The sequence below is a fragment of the Gallus gallus genome, chromosome 1 (assembly GCF_016699485.2).
Source record: "Gallus gallus isolate bGalGal1 chromosome 1, bGalGal1.mat.broiler.GRCg7b, whole genome shotgun sequence".
Taxonomy (NCBI): domain Eukaryota; kingdom Metazoa; phylum Chordata; class Aves; order Galliformes; family Phasianidae; genus Gallus; species Gallus gallus.
Genome location: NC_052532.1, coordinates 99,187,718 through 99,195,196, shown reverse-complemented (window position 1 = coordinate 99,195,196; position 7,479 = coordinate 99,187,718). Strand labels below are relative to the sequence as shown.

The following is a 7,479-nucleotide window of genomic DNA, read 5'->3' as shown; positions in this document are numbered from 1 at the left end:
TTTAAGGAATGATTACCAAATTTTAGAAAGCCAAACTGCAGTCTTCGGAATTTATTAACTCATAAAAATCTACCGAAGTGCAATACCAAGATACCAGCAACACCCACAAGAACCCTCACCCTATGAGTCAGTGCGAGAGATTTCCAGTGCCACATTGGTAACCAGTTTTGCCTTTAAACATTTGTCCTTTTTTTTTTTTTTTTAGAATCAGATGCCTCAATGACTCCTAAAGCAGTAATATCTCGACCATATTCCTCTATTTCAGTATGAGGCACACTTGAAAGAATTAATATCCAAAATAATATGCTGACATTATAAACACGAGAGGAGCAGTGTCTCCCAGGTTTATCTATGAAGTAACAGTCAGTCTAAGTTACTGAATACTCCAGTGTGTATATAAATACATTAGCAGAAGCTGTAAGCACTGTGAATCTTCAGCCTTGTGAGAAATTTTCCTAACAGAGAGATGAACCCTCCACCCGCAGGGAAAAGCTGTAAATCCAACCACAAAATGGCTGCCCCGGCCATTTTGCAGGGCAGGCTGGATCACTGCTGAGGCCAGCGCCACTCTGGGCCTGCATGGACACAGAGGGCAAACCGCTGCCTGGCTCCCCGTGGGCTGAGGGTCTGTGGCCAGCACGGGCAGCCCACATAGAGGATTTGTAGAGCAGAGGGCTGTGTGCCTGCTCTCTGCCCAGAGCGGAGCAGGACTCTTTGCAGGATCACCAAAATTTCTGGAAATGTTAACTCAGCTGAATGCTAGTGGCAAATAATTGTTCCATGGCAAATACTTATTCACATCACAAGCAGAAGCCACCTGTACTGGAGATAGGTGCAGAAAGTTATTCCACATCCCCTGCACCCCGATATTACTACTATTAAACTAGTGTTTTACAAATCATCCTCTGTTCAGCCACATAGATACTGGAGCTATCCTGCCATTCTTGGGAAGACAATGATCAAGAAGTTTATGCGGAGGACAGTAACTATTAACCAAATATATCATCCCTGACAACTATTTGTTTTGTAAGAGACCTGAGGGAGGGGATACAGATTCTGTAGAAACTTACAGTTAGGGCCAATTTAAATGCGTTTAATTTTCAAGGTGAAGAACTACCACAGAGACACATAATGACAAGAAGTGGAAGCCTGGCTGATTCAAACTCCTGGAAGAATGGAGCTGGCATCCTGAAGGGCCTTACACTGCAGTCATAGAGGGGCTAAAACAAAGAGATGGTCACCACGGAGGATAGAAGGTGAGAGGGGGCAGCTGCCCAGTGTAATGGCCTGTAACTAGGAATATTGCAGTTCTATCTGACAGAATAACCACTGGCAGAAAAAACAATTAGCTCATCCAATTCTACCGTGTACACATAAAATTTAGAAGGAGAGAGACCTAGAAATCACAGGAGGATCCCACAGTCAAACTTATTTCTATGCACAAAGTTGTTTCCTTCACATCAAAAGCATTTTGTAGAGAGAGAGTGCAGAATAGACAGCGAACCATGAAGACTGTTCCACTGCTAACTGTCTCACTTGTGTGAAAATCAGTATATAAATCAGATAAAAAGAATTTACTTATTTATGCATTGAAGATACTCTCTTCATCTGATTTACCTTCATCTGATGGAGATGCTTTGCGTAAAGGGATGCATTATGAAGAAATGCATTCTGCTAGGAAAGGCTTGAGCTGGAAATTAAATCCTGTGCTAAACTTTTCAAGAAGTATCTACCTTCACTGAACTCTTTTCATGGTCCTGCTTATTTCTACTTTAAACTTCTCATTTATTGTACTTTAAGCTCCATCAGTGAATGTAAATGGGGTTTCACTATACGTTTAGTGCATTCAAGCATTCTTTGTTACAGTTCCCACCCTGGCGCATTATGTGAGCTCTGCCACGGAAGTCCAGCAGTCGGTTTGTTTTCTGCTATTAAGAAAAGAACCTACTTTTCGCCACTTCTTTGAAGAAGTTGAAAGGGCTACATGTTAGAGGGGGAGGTGGTGGGGAACAGACTGTGGTGTAATCCCCAAACGCAAATGCTGTCTAGATTAGAAACCTCCCAGAAGAAAATCTACAAATGCTAAGACTGTGCTTTTTGTGTGATGAACAGTAGAGCAATAACTTAGCCACATACTGGGTTCTGCCTAATGCTTAAGGAGCCTACTAGGTGAAAGGAATTAAATGAAAAAAAAAAAAAAAAATCTTCCAGTTGGCTCTGTGCCGATGCTAGCCAACCCTTTCAGGACCCAGTGACTTACTAGTGGAACTATTTTCATTTGTATTTCATCACTGAGGTTTCTTAATATAATACTTTGGATTCTGTTAAAATAAATATATGCAAAAAAAAAAAACAACAATAAAAAACAAACAAATAAACAACAACAACAAAAACCCACCTAATGAGATTTACACATTGCCAGTGTTTTTACAGTCCAGGAAAAGCTTAATTAAAGGGGTGGAACATGTCTCTGCTGAATAGCTGTTTTTCCTTCATACCTTCCCATGCACAACACGCACACATCCAAGAAAAGAGGCTGGGGGTGGGGGTGGTGCAAGAAAACCTCCCAAAAACCATAGCCCAAATTACCAGCCTTAAACCGCACAGCACAATCTTATTGGATTGCATGGCCACTTAAATAAATATGTGTCCCTAGCAGAAAATCAGAACCCGCTTGTAACAACTCACAAGTAGAAGAAAAGTATAGAATATTATCTGCCTTTTCCCCTGTAGGATACTTGTATTATTCAAATGATCGTTTACTGTATCTAGTTTACCATGCAATTACTAAGTAATCCTTAATTCCTAAATTAGCAAGAATGGGAGTAATGATAGCAATCCCAAAAGCCAACCAGATAAACTTTATTGTGTAATCAACTGGATGATTCTCTGATTTATTTTAAATCCTACTTATTAGATTAAAAATGTTTATACAGATAAAATCATTTTAGCATTGCTGATCTTAACAATCTTATGTTCACTTACTCTCATGGGATTCCATAGTCCATCCACCTGTTGTTACTCAGGCACTGTAAGCAAAACATAGCTTAGCACAAAAATTAATACAGTTAGGTGCCGGTAAGAATATAACTCATTGGGTAAGAATAACTCTGAATAACTCTGGTGGTGCTGGAGGGTGGAATAATGCAGCACTCAACAAACTCTGAAGACGAACTATTTTAAGTATCAGGGAAAGAAAAATGAGGTGATGAACATTTTATATACATGGGACAAAAACAAACAAACAAACAAAAAAAAAACTATTTTGTGAGTGATACAGCTTCAGCTGGCATTTTTATAGGGTTCCAGATATTTTTTCTGATACACATCTCTGCATGACTACCTAGCTAGCCTAGATGGTGGATCTTCTTTTTCCTTTTTTATTTTTCCTTTTTTTCTTTTTCTTTTTCTTCTTCTTTTTCTTTTGTGCACTACAGACAGTTTCTGTGCAGAGATGGCTGCATTTCAGTGTGAAATTAACTATCCAGTCAGGAATTGAGTATAATCATCCTATGGGCAAATCAAAATGATGGCTACATTTGCTGCCTACAGAAATTTTTGCTGCAGTGCATATTAACGCACCGAAAATGCTTTGTTAGCTAATAGTGAATGTGCCGATTTTCATTACCCATGGAAATGTGTAACATCTTATGTTAAATTTCATTGACATTTTTCATCAAGTGTGTAGAGCAATGCTCTGAAATGTGATAATTGTAGACTCTTGTTGTACAACTTTGAGTAAAATATTTGCTCCTCTAATTCCAGCAGTAATTAACTTGGATTGGAATTCCCCCGACTCATGTAACAGTCTTCAACATTATATTAATGGATCCTAGTGTTTAAATGGTTTGAATAGAAATTCTGTTCCATAAACATAACATTTTATTAAGGCACTAAAGATCTTTGGGTTAAAAAAAAGTATTGATCGAATCACCTTAGCCTGAGCTGTAAAGGATTTTTCTGGCTTAGATTTAAAATGAATAGTATCTTGTTGAAACTTAAAACACTTCAGAAATGAAATTCTGGAAAATTGTTGCATCTCTCTTGAAGACTAAAAATTAAAGTAGACAATTATCATAATAATAAACCAGTTGTACATGGCAGACAAAAGAGAAGCTAATACTTCCTTCTCTTTTTTGACTGATGTTTTGTTGGGCTGTAGCTAAACAGCACTTTAAGTTGACAGTAAATTAGCAAACAATATGAGGGAGGAAAAAAGAAAGAAAATCATGCAGGGGTTAAGATGTTTATGTAAAACAGTGATTTTCCTTTTTAAAATTAAAACGTACAAATAAGCTGGTGTCAGAGACTAGGTGATCCTTCATTTCCACCGCATTGAGCAGGCTCACATCAGCAGCAGACAGCCGTTAATATATGCGTCTGGCTCAGTCTGGTCTACCAACTAGGAATTCATCGAATTGTTAATATCATTCCTTTTTTGTATGCACCACACATCATTTTCACTCTCTCTCTCTCTCTCTCTCTCTCTCTCCCTCTCCCTCGCTCTCTCTCCCCTTTGCAAGAGCTTGTGTTTTGTTTTTTTGTTTTTGTTGTAGCACAAGCTGATTACTCTGAAATCACGTATTAAGTAGCATTTAGAAGCATTTTGTATTGGAAGAGCAAAAAGTCATATAGAAATAGAAGTATATTGAAATTCTGCATATATAGCTATGCGTAGTCTACCAGTGATGTTTCCATTTATTTTCACTAACATATACAGCTTTCATACAATGACAAAGTGTAAATAAGACTGCTTTTTGTGAGGTGTCTGCAGGCACTGTCGCATAGTCCCGGGCTGGGGAAATGTGTTGATCATGGTGGCAATTCTACCCGAGCAAAGGCTTGGTTTCTTCCTTCCCTCCATCTACCTCTGCCCCATCACAAGGAGTTTAATGTGCAGTAGAGGTTGGTTTTGCTGTGTTGAAACGGGGGAAAAAGAGGAAGGAGGTAAAAAGGAAGACAGTGCACCAGCTTCTTCATCTCTATGGCAAGGGGCAGCAGCGAGTACTATGGGCAGAGAGGAGGCACCAGAGCTATCCCAGTTCAAGCAGTGATGCAGAGGCAGTACTGTGTATTCACAGCTTTTGCTGTAGCACCAAATAAGACAGGTAGGAGTTTCTCATGGTTAATTTCATTTTCACTCTCACTGCAGAGAAAAAAGTACTAGAAATCTTCACACTGTTAGAGATGGACATTTCATACTATAGTTTCACATGCATTATACAATACAGTATTAAACCAAAATAAATACCTAATATGAACTATGCACATTCAGGTAAATTTTGCTGACTCAAAAATAAATGCAATCCACAGTCTTTCATATCTACAGACGTGCACATCGTATATCTGATTAAATATATTAGGTTTTTTATTTTGACAAATTCTGTGCATAATTTAAACTGTATACCAATATGCATATACCTACGCGCAATATGGTTTTATCTCATTATGTAACTTGAATGATCAGAGTGCATTCACCTGAGCAGTGCCTTAAATACACCCTTTTCAGGACTATGAGTATTACACATAATACATATCAGCTGCTACCAAACTGCTTTCTTGGCGTAGCACCTATCTGAGTGAATTAGTTTTTCACATACAAATTCAGATCTATTTTTCTAACATCGTCTGAATAGAAGTCAGTGGTGTTCAATAACACATCTGCATAAAAAGAAATTACCTCCATGACTGAATGTTTGCAAGTAGCTCTTTTGAGTGTTCTGAGTATGTGCGATTGACAGTTTATGGTGGAAAGAACAGCATCTTTACAGAAACTGTATCATCATTGTAATTGGTAAGACTATTTTTATGACTATTTAAGCACTAATTATACCTTGAGCAACTTGAAAGCTACGTACAGCGCATAGTTTCTGCCTCTTAATAAAACAAGACAACAAGAAAAAGTATTACTCTAAGAGATAAGAGCAATTTATTTTAACAAAAGTATTGATGCTTACAATAAAACACAATTCCTCCCACACAAGTGGAAAAAAAACACTGCAGCAAAAATACCACTTCTGAAATGAACAAATAGTTTGGATGCCTGATCTGTATGAAGCCTTTGTCTCAGTGAAGTCTGATGCATCAACAAGGTCCTGCAGCATCTTGGTTTAGACACAGGAAACAAGAGAAAAATGAATTAGAACTAACCCACCTATAAACTGTTAAGAAAAACAAATCAAACTATGCACGACAGATCAGAAGTTTAAGAGCAATGAATGGCACAGAACGACTCATGCCCCTGTAAATCTTCCTATGCAAAGTCAGTGAAGTACTTAGCATATTGGGGACAACCTAAAACACAGTATGCTGTTGCCAGTGGGAGGAAAAATGCAAAAAGTGACAAAGAAGGTTGAGGCTGAGTCCTATTCTCAGAGTACTGCCGACTCCATTGAAATTTAACAGGTACACAGAATGTGACTGTGAGTGAAGTGATATTAATGCTGTAGTATGATTTTTACACCAATGTTCTCGATCAGATTAAAATTTAAACTGAGACAATATTTTTAAATGTGATATCGTGTCCTCACTTAGACAAAGAAAAATAATGGTAACTACTATAAAACAGTCTTTGTCCCGTATTACAGGAAAAGCTAAGCAACAGTTTTCCTGTAGACTGAAATCATTACTTAACCATCAAAAGAATGAATGCTTTCTAGGCCTCAAACATCAGCATTCGTGCTTTATGTTTTAAAAGTTAGTTAAATGCTGTAGCAATACAGCTGAAAATACACTTTGTGATAATCATCTACCAGAAATGTCTGTAATGATAATGTTATGTTATGGTTGAAAACCTTTGGTATATTTTAGTACCTGGTGGGTTGGTAGGTTTTTTTTTTCTTTGTTTGTTTGTCTGTTTTTGATTTTTTGTTGTTGTTCTTTTGGTTCTTTTTTGAGGTATGAACTGGCATTCAGTTTAAATTTTAATAGTAAATGTTACATTGCATCCAGTCCAGTTTTCTAAACACAAACAGGTAGCATGCTAAAGCTGCACAAAGGATAACAGCTTTTTTTTCTTTTAGGAACAGGTCTGCTGCTTAACATTTGGAATATTTTCCAATATATTAACAAAGGTCTATTTTCCTTTTTCCCTTCCAGACAGGGAAAGCTCCTTTGGCTCTCTAAATTCTGCAGAGAAACAATCATAGTCCAAAGCTGCTGGTTCCCCTCCGCCTAGGTCCCAAGAGCCTGACTTGTGATTGTTGCTACAAAACCTCACAAGTTAGGGTCTCAGGGACTAGGAAAAGTCTGATATGATCCAGTAGAATTCGTCTTCCAATAATCTGAATTGCTTAGTAGTCATAATTGCTGTCAGCAAAACTTTCACTGCTATTATTAAAAAAACAAAACAAAACAAAAAAAACCCAACCAAACAAAAACAACACACAACAACACCAAACCAAAACCAAAACAAAAAGCAACCACCCCCCACCACCCCACCCCAATCAGCAACCCCTCCTCCCACCCAAATAAACACAA

At 37.9% G+C, this 7,479-nt stretch overlaps 1 non-coding gene across 1 annotated transcript; it reads right to left on the bottom strand.

Moving 5' to 3' along the window:
* Positions 1-7,163: 7,163 nt before the first annotated feature.
* Positions 7,164-7,253, bottom strand: MIR125B2 (microRNA 125b-2). The gene has a single exon (NR_031400.1). It is a non-coding gene; the product is annotated as a microRNA 125b-2 (primary transcript).
* Between the last annotated feature and the right edge of the window lie 226 nt (positions 7,254-7,479).